Source organism: Tamandua tetradactyla, chromosome 3, assembly GCF_023851605.1.
Source record: "Tamandua tetradactyla isolate mTamTet1 chromosome 3, mTamTet1.pri, whole genome shotgun sequence".
In the NCBI taxonomy this organism is placed as follows: domain Eukaryota; kingdom Metazoa; phylum Chordata; class Mammalia; order Pilosa; family Myrmecophagidae; genus Tamandua; species Tamandua tetradactyla.
In genome coordinates this window covers 119,411,013-119,433,490 of record NC_135329.1, presented here as the reverse complement: position 1 = coordinate 119,433,490, position 22,478 = coordinate 119,411,013, and the positions used below count along the sequence as shown (strand labels likewise).

The window sequence follows — 22,478 nt, the reverse complement described above, 5'->3', positions numbered from 1 at the left end:
GTATATATCTAGCAACAGGGTAGCAGGATCATATGACAACCCCATCCCTAGCCTCCTGTGGAACCACCACACTGGCCTCTGGAGTTGCACTACCAACAGTGAACAGGTACATCTCTTTCTCCACACTTTCTTCATCTGCCCTGCCAACAGTGAATAGGTACATGTCTTTCTCCACATTTTCTCTATCACTTGTTTCTCTCTGTTCATTTTTCTTCAGACAAATACACTTGTTATTTGATTCATGAGTGATACATGTGGAATTACTGCAAAGCATTTTACATGTTTAAATTGTAGTATAACATTTTCCCAAAGCAGAAACACCCATACTTTATATCAATTATACACCAAAAAGAGTAAGTAAATTTAGTATAATATACTAAATATAGTATATATTTATACTATATATAAATATATAGTATACTATATTTAGTATAAATATATAATTTAGTATATATATTTAATAATACTACTGTAGGTAGTAAAGATTTTCTTAATAGGAATTATAACAGTTTGATAGAATTTAGTTTAAATTACATTCATTTACAGACTCTCAAAGTTTATCAAAAAAACATAAGTTGAGCCCAAATCCACTGTATATCTGTCACAAATTCTATACTTTAATACCAAACTATAGTCAGATGTGTACTCCACTGGGTGTTCTGAAAGAAAAATCAGGCTTGTCATTACCATGTGCAGCTACCACAGCACACACACTGGGTACACTGCCTTGATACCTCCATGCAAATATTCCCTTTTGGTGGGTGGCAAAGACATGGTGGCAAGCACTTTCAGAGAAGAAATCACTGTTAGCTTTCCTCTTGATAGATAAATATGCTTCATTTTTATAATAGGTTCATTTTCTCGTAAGTGCTTGAATAAAGTACCTTGATAGCTCAACTGCCCACATCTTAAAATCACAGGGAAGCTTTGGTTCACCAGCTTGACTTTTAGCGGTTGGTCACAACTTACTCATAAATTCCAGATCCCACCCTGTTTGGGAGATGGTGACTACCAAAGGTTATACTTCCTTCAGGACCAACAAATAACCTCAGTCATTCTTCATTTGCACTGAAATCTAAGCTGAAGTCTTGACTTTGTAATATTTTTTCCCACAATATCGTCTGCATCCACTCTGGTGGCATCAACTCACTTTAGTTGATGGTCCACTGAATCTTGTTTCACTGCTGTCTGTTGAGGTTTTCTGATATTGTATCTTCTTTATCAGGTGAATAAAGATTTGGGTCAACTAGTTTTTGCTCAATTTCATGTGTGGCTCTAGAATACCTTTAATTCCTGTTGATGTCCTACCCACTGAGGTATTTCTCCTGTGGCAGAGCTCAGAGAAATTTGATGACTGGAGTAACATGTGCTATAGCCTGATACTTTTTTTAATTAATTTTTTAAAAATATAACAACAAACAAGCACAAATATTCTTACCATATGATCATTCCATTCTACATATACAATCAGTAACTCACAATATCATCAAATAGTTGTATATTTATCATGATCATTTCTTAGAACATTTGTATCAATTCAGAAAAAGAAATAAAAAGAAAGCAAAAAAATTCATACATACCAACCCCTTACCCCTCCCTTTCATTGATCACTAGCATTTCAATCTATTAAATGTATTTTAACATCTGTTCCCCCATTATTTATTTTTAATCCATATGTTTTACTCATCTGTCAAAAAGGTAGATAAAAGAAGCATTAGACATAAAGTTTTCACAATTACACAGTCACATTGCAAAAGCTATATCATTATACAATCATCTTCAAGAAGCATGGCTACTGGAATACAGCTCTACATTTGCAGGCAGTTCCCTCCAGCCTCTCCATTACACCTTGACTAACAAGGTGATATCTATTTAATGCATAAGAATAACCTCCAGGATAACCTCTCGACTTAGCCATTGACACTTTATTTTGTCTCATTTTGCTCTTTCCCCTTTTGGTCAAGAAGATTTCTCAATCCCTTGATGCTAAGACCCAGTTCATTCTAGGGTTTCTGTCCCACATTGCCAGGAAGGTCCACACCCCTGGGAGTCATGTCCCATGCAGAGATGGGGAGGGCGATAAGTTTGCTTGTCGTGTTGGCTGAGAGACAGAGGTCATATCTGAGCAACAAAAAGGTTCTCTTGGGGGTGACTCTTACAGCCTGATACTTTTGAGTGCTGGTTGGCAGAGCTCTATGTTCTGGAATGTCCACAGGTACCAAGTTCATCTGAAACAGAAGCACTTTTCACTGAAAGATCTGCTATTCCAAGATGAACTTTGAGAGTCTCTCCACCTTTTCTACCTTATTCCAGAGAGTCAGAGTCACCAGCAACTGGTATAGACAATGATGTAGAAGGAGGCATTTTAAAACACAGCTCAGCAGACATCAGTTACATACTGTCAAAAACTTTAAGAATGGAATTATGCTATCTTGTATTTTTGGTATCATAGCCTTCCAGTAAACAGTGATGAGCGTATTTTCAGATCCAACAAACTTTGCCAGGTTTAGATCTGCAAAGCCCAGCTTTGCATAGGCTTTTCCATCTTTTAATTCCTTTCTCCCAGATAATCTGTAGATACAAGGATCTGGGATGCCTGTGGTGGCACTTGCACTCACTGTGCACATAAATGAGAACTTATTTCTCCAGCGAACAGAGATTGCTTGCACCAACTCCCTGGAGAACTCTGCAGTGAAGCTGCACCATCCAGCAGCTGCATCTTGCAGAAGAGGACTCCATCAATGAAGGGCACTGAGGAGAGCTCCTTGAGCTTGCAGTCCACCTTAAACATAGACTTCTTTTTCTTCATCATCATGAGGACCAGTCAGCTGTGAGCAGGATGTGGGTAAGACCTAAGGGGTGGGGGTGGGGGGGTGTGCACTGCTGCCTCAGCTCTGCTGAGCCCTGGGCCCACCCAGCCCCATGGTCGGGGTCGCTGCAGGCCAGTCAGGGATGTTGCCGCTGCTTCTCACTGTGCACAGCACGGCCAAAGCACAGACCCCACTCATCCACAGGGAGCTGTTGTGCTACAGTTCTCCAGGGGAGTGGACACCCTTTTGGTATACAGCTCGCTGCCACCCATCTCTCTGTTCATTTTTAAACAGTTTTATTCGCACATCATTCAATTCAACCTAAGTAAATAGCCATGTCTTCAACACCATAATCTATATGAAGATATTTCCTTTTTTTCCACAAAGAATCCATACTCCTCCCCCATGCCCCTGCTAGATTTGGCATAATGCCTTTGTTACATTCAGTGGAAGCATATTACAGCGTTACTGTTGACTATAGACCGTAGCTTACATCAATTGTATTTTTTCCCTGTAAACCATCCGACTTTCAACACCTTGCAATGTTGACATTCATTTGTTCTCCCTCATGCAAAAACATTTTTATATTTGTACATTTAATCACCATCTTTGACCACCAGTCTATGTATTTTGTGTTTGCATATGTGTGTGTGTAAGCTGCCTTTTTTCTTAACACCGGAACATTTTAAGACAAAGTTCTGCAAAACTTTACACAATTTTTTTTTATTAAATGAGAAAATCTCATTTGTCACATCGTCACATTGCTAGTCAGAGAAATGCTGCAGTGATGAAGAAAGTCAATGTTGGATATAGCAAAGTTCTCATTTCTACAACACGCATTTACAAAGAAATAATGTTCAACACAGCACAACACGACATTCTTGATTTCTTCCTATTAAAGTCCCCCCCACCAAAAATCATCTTCTAATGGGGGGTTTTACTATATAAATTATAGTTCTTCATTTTTACAATTCACCCCCAAACATATGAGAGCTGTATCACACTAAATTTTCTAAAGCTGTTAGGAAATCCTTCACACATCATCATCATCTAAAGTGTCACTGCTACTTGTCTCTGTGTCATCATTCTCAATTGTGGGTTTGAAAGTGCTGTTTTTCCAGGATCCAAACTTGAAGTCACAGATCAGGCTATTTTTCAAAATACCATTTTTTCTCAGACCATTCTTCTGTAACTGTTCACTAATAAGTTGGAATTCTCTCACTTCATTCTCAGTTAAGGGAGCACGTTTCATCATTTTCATTGTCTTCCTGCCAGCCCATCTCCTTTAACAACCTGTGTTCTGCCTCAAGTGAACTTGAAAGAACATCAGTTTGTGGAAAGGTTGAAGACCAAATGATCTACTGGGAAATCACTGAAGCATTACCATTCTCTAGTGGAATTTCACTTTCATCAGAGTTTCAGTTTGTATTCCTCTCTTGATGAGTACTATTGCTGTTTATGCAAATTAAATAAGTCGTCATCCTTCTCTGAGCCAGAATGCTTTCATCTTCTTGTTCCTCTTCTACTCTGTCCCTTTTCAATAATTCACTTTTCTTATCGGTGCACATTCATGTAAGTTTGGTCAGACGAGCCTGCTGATTAAGTTTATCAACAGGTAAAGAAGAATTTGAGCAATTACACTGTTGCACTGAATTCACTGATGAACTAAAATTCTTGACAGCTGATTTGAAAGTATTAAAATTGTGAACACTATATGTAGACTCAGGAGGGAAAGAAGTCCCAACTTTATTTTCTTTAGTCTGTCTTTTCCATTGTGTAGGTTTTGTAGGTGGAGCAGGTTTAGGGACTAAGCCTTCATAAACATTTGGACCAGTCCTGTTCTTAACTAACTGACTGAAGATTTCCTACTACTGGGAATCCTGATAGCTATAAGTTTGTCGTATTACCTTTCTTAATGACCAGCATTCTTGGATCTCTAGATTTAGGATTCAGAGGATATTCCCATATACCTATAGCTAAAGATTTATTCTGATTTGGTTCTTTCTCATATTCAGCATTTAAAGATGGAAAATCCTCAGCCTCAAATTATTTGTGTTCTCTCTTATCTTCTTTCCTCCCAATTTCATTGTCAGGCATGCTGTTTTCATGCAGCCCTTGGCTTTTCTCCAGAATGGAAAATACTGCTATGAGAATGGGAACTTCCACCATGGTATCCCCCCCTCGATGATTTACATTTTCAGTACCATTTCTTCCATGCATATGCCATCCTTTTTTCCTTTCCTTCCAAAGTTACCTGCATTAGGACAGCCCAGTACTAGAAACAAAGCCATCTGAAGAGTTGTGGTGTCGACAGTTCACATCCTAACGATTTTCTGTCCATGAAGAGTTTTCAGAATGCTTTTCAAAATTCAATGATGACTTTGTTGATGATGGTAGAGTAGGAAAATTAAGCCAAGCTAGAGCAGTCATGCTGAGCCAATCTCTCCAACTCAGTGAATCAAGGCTTCAACTCCTCAATGGCAAGTCCAAATTCCAACAGGACTACACAGGAAGGTGTTTGTTCTTTTCCTGTAATCTTTATGTTTTCCAGATTGTTATTTTATTTTGTATCCTCTATAATAATATCCAAGTTCTTTGAAGAATCTTAACCTAAGATGATTTGGCATGGAGTTACTTCAAGTCAGCTACCCATACTTCAGTTTTAAAGTTTTCATATAGCTAGCTCCAGAATTAGCCAAATTCCTTGAATTTAAAATTTGTCTTCTGAAGGCTGTTTTATTATTCCATGTACTTGTCACTGTTGTACTCCAGATGAAATATCCAATTTATGAGCCAGAAAGCAAAAACAAAAAGAAAATTTCACATCTGAAAAACATTCCTAAACTTCAGCATATACAGGGAGACACACAGCTATTTCAATACTACCATGCTGCTGAGGAAGGCAACATCTTAAATTTCCACATAAATAAAAGATAAAAGGAAAAAACTCAGTACTCTTTCAATTTTTTCATTTATAAAAACTGTCCCATTGTGATATGAAAAGGATTGAGATAAAAAATTCCTAAAACTTTTAGCAAAGGTAATGAAAAATTGCCATGAACATTCAGCAATATTTAAGCAGCAATTTGAAACTACTCAGTACACAAATAAACATCTTACAGTCTTAGGTGAAGAACACCAACAACAGGGGAGGGGGAAAGGGGGAGCTGGAGAAATTCTACCAGCTGAAATACTTTAACCAGTTATAGAAACTGTTTGAAGCAGAATACTGAAGAAGTGTCTGAGTCTCTTTCTAAGTAGAATTGTTCACTATTATCGATTCACTTCAGAGATGATCCTTGCCAATTTTAACAAACTTCTGGAGCAAAATTATCCAAAACCACTGTAATTCCAAAATGACCACTTCAACCCCCCAGGCCTTTAACAAAACCTAGATGATTTTCACATCTGAGAAATTTGATCACCTTCTGCCCCACCAGAGGCCTGGGGGTGCTGCTGCTCTCGATCCTGGGAGGAGGTTTTCGGTACTTTGAATAATCGCCTTTTGCCACTTCTCCCTCCCCCACAACCAGCCTCAGTCTCAAAATGGCCAGTCTATGTATTTTGATTGGGAAGTTTAATCCATTAACATTTAATATTATTACTGTAAAGCCAGTACTTTCTTCCACCATTTGTCTTTTAGACTTCATGTCTTGTCTTATTTTTTTTCCTCTCTTTATCTTTTTTGATAGCCTTCCTTTCTACACTCTTCTCCAGACTTCTCTCTTCTGTCTTTTCCTATATATCTGTAGATCTCCCTTTAGTATTTCTGTTAGAGCCACTTTCTTATTCATGGGCTCTTGGAGCATGCTGTACTTGTTGGATCTGTAATTTTATATCTTTCTTCAGAGATGGGAAGTTTTCAGTGAACAATTCTCCCATTAGTCTTTCTGCCTATTTTACTTTGTTTTCTCCTTCTGGGACATCTATAACATGTATATTTACGTGCTCCATGTTGTCATCTAATTCCCCAAGACCCGGCTTATATTTTTCCATTATTTTTCCTATCTATTCTTTTGTATATAGGATTTCAGATGTCCTGTCCTCTAGTTCACTAATCCTTTCTTCTGACTCTTCAGATCTGTGTTTATAGTTCTCCACTGTTATTGTGCCTTTCATTCCCAGAAGCTTTGCCATTTGTTTCTTCAAACTTTCGAGTTCTTCTTTATGTTCACTCAGTGTCATCTTTATAGCCATCATCTTTTGCCATATCTTCCCTTAACTCATTGTTTTTTGATGTGATTTTGCATGTCAGTTTGAACATCCTGAATTAGTTGTTTCATCTCCTGTATCTCATTTGAACTGTAGGTTTGTTCCTTTGGGCCATATCTTTAATTTTTCTAACATGACTCATTTTTTGTGGTGTCCAAGTATTTGATTTCCTTAATTAGTTTATTCTGGAGGTCATTTCCACTCTTACCTAGGGTTTTCTTGTTGGTTGGCTTTATTCTGTATGTGTTCTTTGGCATTCATTTCAACTTATTCTAGACCTCTAGCATAGCTTCTGTCTCACTGATCAGAATTTCTCAGCTTTTGTTTTTCTGGCTCTTGCTATGCCCTGCCTCCTTTTCTTGGGGAAGATACACCCTTTAGGGGAATTATTCCCATTCACTGACTAGTTACTTTGTCTCTCAGACATGCCTTAATTCTGCCCTTGCCTGGGGTACTGCTAAAGGCTGAGAGTGCTCACGGTTCTATTTAATGAGCTGTTAAGAAGTACAGAAAAAAAGAGAAAGAAAGAAAAGATAAAAAGCTTTTCCAGAGGCAGAACCCAGCTCTCCAGGTTTGCCAGTCAAGTGCTGGAATGCACCTCTCTGTGTCTTCAGAATCTATATGCCCTCTTTTCTTGGGGCCCAGCTCTTTTCCAGTATTTTGTGCTGTACAACTCAAAAAGCCTCTGATTTTTGTTTTTGCTTTTTTTTCCCATCAGCCCTGTCCCCCTCTCTGCCAGAATGAAAACTCCCAGTACCTTTAGTTCTTACTCCAGCTTTATCTGTGCTTGGGCCCTATTTTCAGCAGTCCAAATCTGTTAATTAGTTCTGCAGCTGGAGCTTGGTTGAGCTACGGCCCTTGCTCCTAGTAGGTTTTGTTTCTTCTTCTCTTGGGAAGCAGCCTGTGGTGCCCATGGGGGAGGGGTGCTGGCCTCTGTAGCTTGGGAGACTTACAGTTCTGCATGGGATCCCATCCATTCCACCTGTTCAAGACTGGTGTAGTCTGTTTGGTCACTGATGTCCCCCAACAGATGTTCCATACAATTCCTGGCTATTTATTAATTGCCCTGGAAGATGAACTAAATTCCACACCTCACTATGCCATCATCTTACCCTGTATCCTATCCATTTTCTCTTAACCTGGCTGAATAGAACTTAGTTTGGACATTTTATTTGAGGAGTTTAATACAAATATTCAAAAATATTTTAAAATATGACATAATAAAATAATTCTAAAATTACTTTGTAAAAACAGACAAAAATAAATATTCTATGAAAGAGAAAACAATAGAGGAAGATATGGCTTAATGCTATCAGATATCAGATACACTGCAAAATAACATTAATCAAACAGTATAGTAGAGAGTATAAAAACAAATACAGAAAATGGAATAACATAAGAAGCCCAGAAATAGACCCAACTATTTATAGGATCAGGAATTTTTCACAATTACAGAATCAGAAAATATTAAATGAATAATAGTAGAACGATTTAAAAATGTGAAAAAAATCAACCGAAACCAAGCAATGCATGATACACGAAAATTAGGTCCAGATGGATTAATGTATTCACTATTAAAAGTAAAATAGACAAATGTAGAAAATAGAGCAGAGTTGTCCTCACCCTGTAACAGCTTGATACCAGCCTTGCCAATTGTACCCATACTGCACCATCTGCCTACAATTTGGTGTCCTGAACAAACTTGCATTCAAGGAGAAAATGAGTTGCTCCATCACTTAATAACAATATGATGAAGAAAAAAACAACAATCCACAGTGACTTTCCCTCACCCAGGTAGCAGTTAAGTGTCAAGAAACAAACATGATCTCACGTTAGGTGAACACACATAGCCTTCTGTGTGGGTCAATTCTGACTTTTCTCTGCCACTGTGATGTTTTGACAGAGTAAGGCTGAGCCTGAGGGATACATGTGTATGACACCCCGAGGAGACCTGACTGAGCTGCCAGCAAAACTTCCTGCTCTTTATAGTCTGCAGCAGGGTTAAGTTTGAGAGAGAGATTGAAACTGTATGAACCTCATGACTGTAACTGTACAATTAAAGTGAAAAAAATGGATGCAGACAAAGCTTGGAAAGGAAAATTGAAAGTAAAGACATAAAGGCAGGGTTTTACTTATATAATATTTCCCATTATGTCATAGTTACATTGTTGCTTTATATACATAGTTTTTAATGTTGTAAATGACCTGAAAGTGCTACTGAGTGCTGTACCCTCCTTCCTGGGTCACAGGGCTGCCATCCTCAGGGCAGGTGTTCTGCCCAGATCGTCCTCTCTCCCTGGCTCAGAATCTGATGACAGAAAGGACTCAGTAAACCTGTGCGGAGGTGATGAATATCTGCCTCAGACTCTGCTAATGCCTCAGGAATGGTCTCCTGGCCTCTGGTAATTCTCCCACTAATTCATTCTGTGTTTTGCCATCTGAGATGAATGATGATAATGTCACATCTGCTAAAAATAGGTAAATAATAATCCAGGTCCATGCCTCAGAAGAAAGCTTAAATTCAAGTCATGTTTACTCTTATCATATCCACTTTATGACCCAAAATATAATCTGTGGGGAGGAAGGGGATCTTGCAGTAATATTTTAAAACTTCTTAATAATGTCAAGTATCTGGAAACTGATCTTCATAGTAAAGTGAACTAAACAGTAAACTGACAATAAAATTTAAATTTAAATCATTGAAGATTATGTACGGTACATTTTTATGTCCCACTTACTTTTTCGCAAAAGAATATTTTTAAAACTATGCGGTATAGTTATAATTTTAATTTCTCTTCCACTATAATCTGTGCATTTTTTTTCTTTCAATCATGTGCTGAAGTTGTCTAATCTGCAACCCGCTCCCGGCCCCCACCATACCGCTAACTGGTGTTTGCAAATGTAGTATCTCTCCTTTGGTGGGGACAAATGTCTGCAGTGTCTCTCCTTTGGTGGGGACAAATAGTCCTGGTTGGAGAAGGGCTATAAATTATTCACCTCAAAATTAGAGGAGTTTCCATACATAAAAATTAACTCAAAATGGATCAATGACCTAAATATAAGAGCTAAATCATAAAACTCTTAGAAGAGAACATAGGGGCAAATCTTCATGACCTTGGATTTGGCAATGTATTCTTTGACATGATAAAGCACAAGAAATGAAATTTAAAAAAAAACAGTAACTTAGACTTCATCAAAATAAAAAACTTTTTGCTGCAAACAAGAAGGAAGGCAACAGGTGGGGTGTTCCTCTCCACAAGTTCCTACATCTCCCCCAGGCTACCCTACAAGGCCCCTGTTCACCCCCATAATCCTTTTACTTGTGCTTTATTTAGATTTTACTTTTATAATAAAGGTTAAGGGAGCACAGGTCACGGCATGTCACCTTGTATCCCTTATCCCTTTCCAGGCACATACAGCCCCGCTGATGGTGAGTTTTCACAGATTACATGAAAGCAACCATTCATTTATTAAAAGAGAACCATTTCTACTTATTACAGAAATGGGCAAGTTTGATACTTTCAGTCTGATTTATTTAGCACAGGCTTTCAAACTGGAGGGTAGGGGTGTCGGCTACTCTTTTAACCATGAAGGTTATTTGTTTAACGCTAGAATTTCCAAATTCTTCAAGTAAATGAATTGTAACTATCTCAACACATTTTACTCATGAAACAGTTTCTCCTTTGGAAAGAAAAATTATGTATTTTCTAGTCTTATGTATGATTAGACAAAGGATTGAAAGGACAAACTCCAAAATGATGTAGGTTTTTAGATAACCCTAATATTCTTCTTTTTGGTAAATTTGCATATTAAAAATTTGTAATGAAAATATGTTACTTTTATAAGGAGGAGAAATCCTTTTAATACTGCTTTTCAAAGAATGAATGTGGCAAAATAATTCTACTTTTTAGGCAGTCATCTTTTCACCTAAAGCCAATAAAATAACCTAAAAACACCCGTATCTCTTCTAAAATAATAGAATCATTATTTAACAGAATGTTCTCCTTTCCCTTTTCCCATTCCCTTAGTGTCTTAGTCCAGATCCTCTTCACATTAGAACCCGGGGCAAGGATTATGCTGCAACACTTCATTGCAGAGGTACAAGCCCAAGACAACGAGGATAAAAGGAAAGAGAGAGAGAGAGAGAGGTGAAGGTAGAAAGGATAAAGCACTGTGCTCCTAGGTTCTTAGGCCTCACACACAACAATCTGCAGAGAGGTATGGATTGCACCTCAGTGAAGGCCATAGAAGGAGAAAGGAGGGAGAATTTATCTGCATGTCTCCTTCCTGTCTCTTTCCCACTGATCAAGGCTCACTGTTAAGGAACTTACTCCCCTACATTTGACATCATTTGGTCATCCAGTAGTGAGAGCAGCAGGTTCACCCAGTGTGAACGAACCTCCGACCAAGAAAGAGAGAGACAGAAGGAGCTAGTCACAGGAATCTGGAATGGCACTCAAGATTTGTCTCCAGTACGTTATTAATCCTTTCAAACATCACATTGCTTTTTTTAAAGTTTTATTTTTATTTAATTAAAAACTTATCTAGATAAAATTCACATAACATATGATTCACTATTATAACCATTTTAAAGTGCACAATGGTGGTATTTAGCGATTCCCAGTTTTGCATCACCACTATCATTTCCATCAGCCCCAAAAGAAATCCTGCACCTATTAGCTGTCCCTCCTCATCCCCACCCATCCTCATCCCCACCCATCCTCATCCTGGGGAAATTGCTACTCCTCATTCTATCACTATGGATTTGCCTATTTTAGATATTTCATATAAATGGAATCATTTCATACGTGGTCCTTTATGTCTAGCGTCTTTCACTTAGCCTAGCATTTTTAAAATTCATTTTGTTGTGTAAGAATCTATACTTCATTCTTTTTATGGTTAAATAATACTCCATTGTGTATAATTTACCACAGGATATATCACATTTTGTTTATCTATTTATCCATCAACAGACACTTGGGTTGTTTCTATTATTTGGTTGTTGTGAATAATTCTGTTGTGAACATTCTCATATACATATTTGGGTAAATACATGTTTTCTGTCTCAAGTATTTTCCTTCCAGTAGACTTGCTGAGTCTTTTGGTACTTCTATGATTAATTTTTTGAGGAACTGCCACAGACGACTGCACCATTTTCCATTCCCACCAGCAATGTATCAGGGTTCCAATTCCCACATGATCACCAACACATATTCCTTTTATCTTCCTTTCATTTAAGCACTACTAGGTAGTTGTGAAATAGTATATCATTGTGCTTTGATTTGCATTTACCTGATGGTTACTGATGCTGATATTTTTTCCTTTTTTTTGTAGTTAAAGAAAAGTTGTAGGTTTTCATAAAAATCAGGCATAAAAGGTTAAACTAAGTTTTTTTAATCTAACATTTACCCCTTTAATCATATTGATGTGTGTGTGTGTGTGGTGTGTGTATACAAGCAAAAAACTTGAATAGACATTTTTACAAAGATATACAGAGGCCCAAAACACATATGAAAAAAATGTTCAATACCAGCACTGAAATATACACATATTTTAAAACCGTGTTACTTTTGTTATAGAGATGTAAGAGCTCTTTGTAGATTCTGGATGCTCAACTCTTATCAGAGATATGATTTGCAAATATTTTATCCCATTTTGTGTGTTGTCTTTTCACTTTCTTCATAATGTCCTTTGATACAAAAAAGTTTTACATTTTGATCAAGCCAATACATTGTTTTTCATGAACATGGCGTTTGTTCCGTTATAAAAGTTCAACCAAGTACTAAAAACAAAGATTTTACAATGCACAGTAAAAGAACTTGTCTACTCTCTAGTAGCCAGGGCTGGGTTTTTCACCTCTCTCTTCCATGAGAAAAACAGGATGGGCAGGACTGTTTATTAATCTCTCCCACAATTTACATTCCAGTAGTAAATCCCAAAACACTACTCACTCTATTAGTATATTCTGGGAGCTGCAAAATGAAAGACTACTGACAAGCGTTCACAATTAATCTAATAGTTAACTGAAATCCATGCTCTGCTGAGGAAGATTCATCTTTTCTCTAGAGATTCTCAGCAGTATGATGGGGCTTTAATCTCAAACTGCACATGATCTTAACACATACTCAAATTATAGGAAGAGTCTTTTCTGAAACTCTGAAGCTCTTCCCCAGAGTACATGTGCCTTTGGACTGTTCTCTACATTTAGAGAAAATGCTATGTTTCCATTTTGTGGTGCTGCTATTTGAGCATGCACTGCAGTCCTGCCCCTGTACAGTTCTCTTTATGAAGAAGTACACTCTCATTTTCACAGCTCTGTGACCTTTCATTTGTTATTTATGAGCTTTTGCAAATCTAATACCACTCTGACAGATTTAATTTGTGCTCTAAATTACCTTTGCATGAGTTGCTCAACTGCAGGTTTTATTCCAATGGATTACTTGTTACATTCTGAAATAGAAAAAAAAAATTAGCTTGAGATCTATTGGGCTTCTACCACTTGGGAGAAAATTGAGAAAAGTTTTTTCTAAATTTTCACTCCGTGGATGGCAGAAGATAGTATAAAGGAGGATGTCTATACTAGTCAGAAAGGCAAAGAGACAGGACCATAACCCACTTAAGTTTTACATATCTGTGCCCTAAGTCCTGTTCCAAATGGAATCCTGAAAATAAAATACTCCCACTCCTTAAACTAGTCATTGGAAGAAAATTAAGCATCTTTAGGAGCGAGGTTGACTAAGATACCAAGTACTAAATGACAACACCTCAATTCCAACTCAATATTTAGACAGTTGTGAAGTAGAAAAATTACACAAATTCAAATTGAAGTTTGAAATACCTATGGTGAGAGTAAAATGGGATTCTGAAGACTGAAAGAACACGGGTCTCATGAGACAACTTGAATTAATTTTCGTTACGTACAGATTACGCTTGGTGGTGCCTTAGTGACCTGACAAAGTGAATTTAGCTTCCCAAAGTATCAACTTTTTCTACTTAATGATATCATCCTGAGCATAATTTGAGGATTGTTCCCTAACATGTGATGGTTTTAAAAGATGGCTGCAAATACTCTGACATGCCTCCCATTGAGGAGTAGAGCCTTCACCCTCTCCTCTCAATTATGGGCTCTCCTTATTCATCAGTTGGCCACAGTATAGTGGAAATGATACCATGTGACTTCCAGGGCTAGCTGATGGAAGGGGACAGAGCTTGCACTGGTCCTTTGGAACACTCACGCATGCTGACTTCCCTGACATTGCCATGCTGCAAGGAAGTCCATCATTCACACAGAGCTACTGAAACTTCATGAAGAGGCGGAGATAACCAGCCAGCCCTCAGCTGCTCCAGCCGTTCCTCTTCCCCTCTATTACAGCTCCAGCCACTGTCTGATTCAACTGCCCAGAGACTCCAAGCCAGAACAATCTAGCTAAGCCCTCCTCAAATTTCTGACCCACGGTAATTATGAGATAATAAAATGATTGTTATCATCATAAGCAACTAAGTTTTGTGGTGATTTGTTATGTAGCGATAAATACCTGGAACATAAGGAAGTGGAGCAAAAGAGCTAACTAGGAATTATCTTCAGTTCATGAAGATAACTGCATTTTTCAGGACCCTTTGGTTATCAGGTACAGAAATCCAAATCAAACAAGCTGTAACCAAAAGTAGGGGGATGGGGAGAGAGGGAAGTCCTCCTTTGTTCTTCATTCACGCGCTTCCCAAACCATGGCCACCAGGAGTTTCAGAAACTCTCTCAGGAAGTCATCTTCCAAACTGTGCCAGAAAAAACCCTAAGAAAGGAGGGAGGTCATATGTCCATTCCTGAACAAATAACTGGCCAGGAGAATGTGACATTCCAATTGCCCAGGGCTGGGTCACTAGCATGTCATTGCAACAAGTGTGTAGTGTCAACTTCATGCAAATCACATGGGGTCAGAGTAAGGGAGGGATAGGTTACCCAGAGGAAACTCTAATTGTTGTCACATGAAGGACTGGATGCTGGGTAGCAAAATCACCTATATGTGTGCTCTGAAAAACATTATAGAGTTTCAAATAACCTCATTAGTCTGTAAGTACAAAATGAGGTTAAATGTAGCTCAAATGAATATTTCTGCAAATTCCAGTATGTGGGAACGTTACCTAATGATATGACTTCCCTCTCTAAAACTGGACTGTTGCTTCATTATAATACTTCAAACAAGATAAAAGGTTGAAATAATGAAAACATAGTTATTTGGGGCATCTAGAAACACTTCTGCCCTCCCTTCACTTCTTGTGGGAATGGTTCCACTCTTGACACCAATTATGTGTGCTACTGGAAAGTACCACATTCCTACATGGTCCATCCTACTGGCCAGTGTTGTCTGGACCAGGGTTGGACATCAGATACAAACCAGGCCAACCAGAGTTCTTCCTATTTTTCAAACTAAAATTGGAAAAAGACACTTAGGTCTTTCTGGTCCAGAAGACCCAAAGATGTGACACTCAGGAACGTGTGAACCATGTTCCCCTCCAAGTGGAAGAGCAAGAAGAGAATGGATCTTGTGCGCCAAGAGAGAAACAAAGATGAGACATAGAGAGAATGGACTCAGCTATAGTCAACCCTGCCCTTCTGTCATATTTTACATCATTGTAAAATATGAATATACCTTTAGCTATCCTTGCATTTTATGACAGAAGCCTCAGTATCCACATAATAGATACCCCTTTTTATCCAAGCTGGTTTGCTTTGGCTTTCTGTCCCTTGCAACCAGGAGCTCTGACCAATTCAAGAGTCTTCCAAAAGGGTCTGGCCAAAAGACTGAATTTTCCTTTGAAACAAATATGCTTTTTATACTACTACTTCTTTAAGGCTTATCAACTAAAAGATGAGTTGGTTTTTTAAAAATGTCATTAATAAAAACCAGTAAAAGATGACCTTTCTAGACTTTGTAGGTATGGTATTTTATTTTCACACCTATGGGGAGACAGATATTCACATTTCCAATCAGAATTAAGGATCTGTTTTCATAAAAATCAATGCTTTAAAAATCATTCTTTTTTTTTTTTTCTGGAGCCTTTTGGCAAGGCCAGAGTTTTAGGGTAGAGCTGCCTTTCTACCTTGCCTCAATTTGATTTAAAGGTCAACTGCATCAAAAATGCCTCAATTCCTGAAGGATAAATGGTGTTTGGCCAAGGACAGCTAAAGGTATATTCATATTTTACAATGATGTTTTATTAGCTCTACGAGTTATTTTGCTTGTTGCCTATATCCTTGTTTGCTTCCTCTATCAACCTTTAGCTTCTAAAGAACTAAAGGGAAGGTATTTTCAAGTGTAAACAGCTGAAGGGAATGGGTCAAAGAACTCCCCAGGCAGGAATTTCACCAGCTGGGAGAAATTTTTGCTTTTCTGTCTTTAAAAAAACAAAACAAGACACCACCACAACGAAATTCTGAGTTTAAAAAGTCATGTTCCCATGACCTTTTCTGGGAATTTTCATCCTAGAAGCTTTACAAAAGTGTAGAAGTACAAAATGTACTCAGAAATAAAATGATAGTTACAAGTAGATTAAATCCACAATGAGATTTTCTCTCAGTTTCCAAATGACCCAATTCCAAATCCAAAATTTAGATTAGGCATAAGGCTTCCATCTCTTGATCAAAGGAGATTTATCTTGGTATTAAACAGAGGGTAGTCTTTTCGGTATTTGGAGTGATGTGTTTATATTCCCTCAGCTAACCAAGCATTTCCAAAACTTCAAAAACAGGAAAGAAGTGCTAGGAGCAGACATTGAGTCCATGGAGATATTCTAGGGCCACTTTCTCTTCCTTTTAGAGATCTGGCAGGATGATTCTATATGAGGCCTCAAGGGCTGTTAATTCACCCATATTACCCCCCTCCATCACCTTTGGCCACCGACCGCCATACTCAACCATCCTCATAAGTGCTCTCTGTCCCACAGAATCTGTACCACCACCACCACTGTGCATCCCTTCACCACATAAGCTGGAAGACAAGTGTAAACAAATGACTTTAACTCTTCATACTAAAAATACCACTTCCCTTTGGGCTATGGAGAGTGGAGGGTGCCCATTCTTGAAACCCCATGGACCTTGGGGACAAAAGGAGACCAGAATTCCTCTTTCCCATGCAAGCTTATAAATCATTCCTTTTCTTCTTCACACACAATCTCCTCCCTTGCAGCTCACCTAAAATATGAAACCTCTTATCCTTGTGATTGTCAGGGAAGGGTTGGAGAACATGAAGAAAATGACTCACTTTAACTCTTAGCCATGACATAACCAAATCTTGATTCTTATCCAGGATTGAGAAGAACCAACCTATGCTGAATCTTCTTTCCTACATGGCATGGAGTTGCGTTTTGCCCATAGAGTTGCGTTTTGCCCCTAGTTCCAAGAATCCTGATCAAATACTTTGTCAAAAGGCCTTGATGATAGTTTCCATTTAGCCCTTGCTGAAACTCAAGACAGAAAAAATTGCAATTGCCAGTTTTATAAATGTGGCGAGCCCTTCCAGAATTTCCTATGGGCTAGAAGAGCCAGACTAGCCAGACTACATTCTTTCTTTCTGTGGGAAAAACGACAAGGAAAAAAAAATCAAATAGCCAACACATTAACAATGACTCGTGTAAAAAACCCATGGTCATGTTTTTTTAGCCACTAGCTTCTTTAGTGGGTTGATTTCTAAATCTTATCTAACATTTCTCATTTGATAAAATCTTTATCAAAAAATTTTTAAAAATCTATCTACATGATCATGCTCCAAATTTCTGAACCACTACCTTCTACTAAACATAGTATGTCTCCTAGCAGTTCAAAGACCATTACAGTTTCATCTTAAGAAAAGAGTATTGGGACTTGCTAAAACTCACAGCCTAAACTATAACTTGACTCTTAAAGCACATTGAACAAATTAGCACAATAATTCAGAGGAAAGAAAGATGTCCTCATTCTGGGTTAGGAGGCAGGGAAATGCACTGGATGACCTTCCAGTTCTGTATTATTAAGGTAGAAATTCTCCCTTTGTAATTCACCATCTTCATTTATGAGCCTCCATAAGTAATGGTTATTAAAGAAGTCTATTATAGCAAAGCAGAATATAATAAGATTTTACATAGTATTCATTCAGGCAGAAACAGATGTAGGAGTTATTAATAAAAGAGCATTGCTCTTGATAATAGAAAATGTTTGGTTTTGTATCTAAAATAATTACCTTAGGAGGAAAAAAATACTGAGTAGCTTTTTGTGGATAAACGAACGTAAGTTCCTGACTGTTGACACTGATACTATTCTCTTGCCCTTATTAAAATTCTATTTGTATTTTTCAATTTTCCTCCTTGTTTTCTATTTTACTTGTTCATTCATTCATCATCTGCTATGAAGCAGGCAAGATAATGTTATCTATTCTTGTACTCTGTTAATAAAATTATTATGCAATTCTTAAAATAAAATCCCTATAAAGGCTGCTGAATACTTGGGAGGAAATGTTGACTTGCCTAGCATATAGGGGAAAGACAGTACACCTTAGAATCATTTAGTCAAGTATGATCATGGGTTGATATTGATGTGCTATCTTTTGATAGAGATCACCAGCCATTACCAATGAAATCCCCAAGGAGGTCCAGAGTCCTTCATGTAAAACAGGGCAGCTTATCTGGAAGGTAGAAGAAAGGGAGACTTGGAAAGAGACAGGGACGGCACATGCTTTCATAGACAGGTACTAGCTGTGGAGCGCCCCAGACCTACAGGATTCAAAGTGGTTCCACTGAGGCTTTCTAGACCCTAAACCCACTGGATACTCTAAACCCAATTCCGACTTCAAAACAATCCTAAGATCCCTAAAATTCCAATGCTAGCACTGAAGTATTGGTCTTGGGGGAGGAGGTGGAGGTAGATGCTCCAATGGTAACAAGAAGCTTCGGTACCAGATGGTCAGGGAAGTGTATAAGGCTTCCCAAGATCTGACCCCTCCTGACACGTCACGCTCAACTGACAGAACACCATGTATGGGATTTCATTTTTCTTCTTTTTTGAGGTAAACGTTTTCCTTTTTTTTTTAATTAGAGAAGTTGTAGGTATACAGAAAAATGTAAAATATACAGTACGCCTATATATTAACACTTTGCATTAGCAGTACATTTGTTAAAATTCATGAAAAAAGTTTTATAATTGTACTATTAACTACCATCCATCATTTCCAATAGTTTTTACTGTTTTTTCTAATATTCTTATTGACAAAACAAAACAACATACAAACATGAACATTCTTAACATATGAACATTCCATACTTGATGCATAATCAATGGCTCAAAATATCATCACATAGTTGTATATTCAACACCATGACCATTTCCTAGAACATGTGCATCACTCCAGAAAAAGAAATAAAAAGAAAAACCTCATACATACCACACCTCTTACCCCTCCCTCACTGACCACTAGTATTTCCATCTACCCAATATATTTTAACCTTTGTTCCCCCTTTCTTTTCTATATCCCTCACCACTCCCTTTTATTGATCACTAATATTTCAATCTATTCAGTTTATTTTAACATTTGTTCCCCCATTATTTTTTTTAATCCATATTTTTTACTCCTCTGTCCATACCATAGATAAAAGGAACATCAGACACAAGGTTTTCACGATTACATAGTATCCACATTGCAAAAACTATACCATTATACAATCACCTTAAGGAAACATGGCTACTGGAACACAGCTTTACGGTTTCAGGCACTTCCCTCTAGCCTCTCTAATACACCTTAACCTAAAAAGGGAATATCTATACAATGTGTAGGAATAACCTCCAGGATAACCTCTCGACTGTTTGAAATCTCTCAGCCACTGACACTTTATTTTGCCTCATTTCTCAAGCATGGGGTTTCTAATGCATGCCACGCTGTTTCTCATTTGAAGCTCTGGATCCTGCTGCCCCCTTTGGTTACCTTCCATTCTCTATTTAAGGTTCAGTTCAGATTTCACTACCCTCCAGGAAGTCTCCCATCCCTTCCCCTCCCACAGGATCAACTAAGAACCACCTTCTCTGCTCCTGCTATGTCCTCCACCCATCCATGGTTGTTAGAGGCCTTGCTTCATAGTGGTAAGGGCAATGTAATTGTATTTTGACAGATTTAAGTTCAAATGTAGCTGGTGAGGAAATGAATTTAATTTAAATTTAAATTAAATAGCCAGTATTAGGTAGTAGAGTTCTAAATAAATGATAAGGGAGTAAAGAGCAGCCACTTAGAGTTGTGACCTCAGAACTAATTAGGACTAAGGTAAAATAGAACGATTATTACTCAGTTAAATGACAACACATTAATATTAATGAAATCATATCAGAAAATAATGCACAACTGTTTCTATGGAAGTCAACTCTGGGCCTGATGACTTGGAAAAGGGATACAAAAAGGAATGAAAGAACTGTGGCTTGCGTCTGTGGGGTAAGGAAGAAGGATGGGCATGTCCCTGCCTGAGATTGTGTCACAAAGCAATAAGAAAAGTATCTGCCTAGAATTCTTTGCTCGTGAGCAAGAGGAAAAGTAAAGGATCTCTCTTAGTCCTTTCCTGCAGTAGGATTTGAAGAAGCCAAAAAACATCAAGTCTAGGAAACCTGTGAGTTGGCCATGACTTAATACAACCAGTTTCCTCATATCACAAAACTTGTGAGCAAGGTGCATCTTCTGCAGTCTTCATTTACACTGCAAGTTCACTATCTCCCACTACTAACTCAGGCTCTAAATAAGGGGCAAAGTATCACAAATTCAAAATTAATTAGCTTAGTTGGGAGGATTCATTGATTTAATATTTACTGAGTCTAATATGTATTGGGTCCTATTCTAAGCTCTGGGATTAAAGGATAAAGAAAAAGATGAAAAAAAAAACATTTGAGATTATAGTTCAATATATTCTAGATTTATCCCAATTCAAGATTTTTGGAAGAAAAAAAGTTATTCAATAAAAATTAATATCAGGGTTCAGTTCAAGATCCAGCTAATTAGGCACAGCTCATTAACGTTTTTGGCTCAGCACAGTTCAAGTCTCTTTTAGTGGCATAGTCTTTAGGCACACATAATGCAACAGCAAAAATATAACAGAGGAAATCCTTTTTGGTTACTCAGCACAGCTCCAAACACCAGAATTGTTCTGGACAACTCTCTTTTTTTCTTCCAATACACAATTTCCCCAGTTTTACTGATCCCACATTCTAAATACTTCCCAAATCATTCCCAGTGTCTTCATCTTGCCTATGGCCAGAACTTCAGTTCAGATTCTTAATTTTTGCTCGGACTATCACAAGAGCTTCTAAACAGGTCTCCCTTCCTCTGCTTTCTTTTCTTTCCAGTCCTTCTGCATTATAGTTTCTATAACAGAGATCTAATCATATAGCTCTACAGTTAGAAACTGTCAACGGTTTCCCACTGCTCACAGGATATAGTTTAAATTCTTTATTGGTATATACATGGCAGTATAAGTGCTTATGGCAAGTCTCAGTGGGAGAATAACAACAGAGGCCACAGGGATTCTAGAGCAAGGCCATACCATCTGCAGTAGGGAAATATACCCCTTTTGAGAAACACCTAGTGGCATGTTACTGAGCCCTAGAAAGAATGTTTTCTCAAGTGACACCAAGTGATCACACACTCGTAACTGCCTGTGATGAGCCCGGTTCTATTAAGTGATAGTCATTCATACCAGTAGAATCTCTGCCCATGCTATTATCTGAAGGTTTATGGAATGCCTGACCCTACACAGCATAGCATCTGGGCAGGGGACCAATTCACAGAAAGGAGGTGTGGGTCTAGGTCAAGACAACGGAATCCAATGGTATATACTGCTCCACCTAGACGCAGGTGGCAGCACACAATGGTAAAGCCTTCTAAAGGTGCAAGCTGAAGCACAGCTCAGAGGCAATTATCTGAAGGGTGGAATGTTATCATTCAGGATGCAGCATATGCATTATATCAGAGTCCTCTTTGTGGTACTATGTCCCTAGTAGGAAGAATTCAAGGGTCCAAAAACCAATGGACAGAAGCAAGAGCGGCCCCATTTACCATCACACCCACTGACCCACTGGGGAATTTTGTGCTTCTCATCCATGCAACTCTGGGCTCCCTAGGATTGGAGGTCCTGATCTCTGAAGGGGTGTGCTCTTCCAGAGGACACTCCAAGCGTTCCAGTGAACTATAAGTTACAGCTGCCACTAGGACTCTTTGTGCCCAGGGACCAACAGAATGCCATACTGGCAGAGCTGATTTTATACAATGAAGATAGGGAGAAATACGTATGGAACCTAGCAATCTATCTGGGTGTCTCCTGGTATTTCCTTGGCCCACTGAAACTGTAACAGGACATGTGCAGCAATCCCAACCTGAGAAGGGAATGACTACCCAGGCTTCAGACCATCCAGCAATGAAGATCTGGGTACACTACATTCAGCAAAGAAGATTTGGG

At 38.2% G+C, this 22,478-nt stretch overlaps 1 protein-coding gene and 2 pseudogenes across 24 annotated transcripts in view; all 3 read right to left on the bottom strand.

Moving 5' to 3' along the window:
• LYPD6 (LY6/PLAUR domain containing 6) overlaps positions 1-22,478 on the bottom strand; it is a 252,582-nt gene that overhangs the window by 33,364 nt on the left and 196,740 nt on the right. For 21 of the 24 annotated variants that reach the window (XM_077153763.1, XM_077153765.1, XM_077153764.1 and 18 more), the window contains one exon: positions 13,418-13,472. The exons of 1 other annotated variant lie outside the window; for it this stretch is intronic. The gene's annotated coding sequence lies outside the window, so the exon portion shown is untranslated. Of the gene's footprint in view, positions 1-13,417; positions 13,473-14,191; positions 14,215-14,257; positions 14,451-22,478 lie in introns of those variants that run through there. 2 more of the 24 variants (XM_077153774.1, XM_077153778.1) reach the window with 2 other exon arrangements.
• LOC143676314 (EEIG family member 2-like) lies at positions 907-2,815 on the bottom strand (annotated as a pseudogene).
• LOC143676313 (vasculin pseudogene) lies at positions 3,494-4,736 on the bottom strand (annotated as a pseudogene).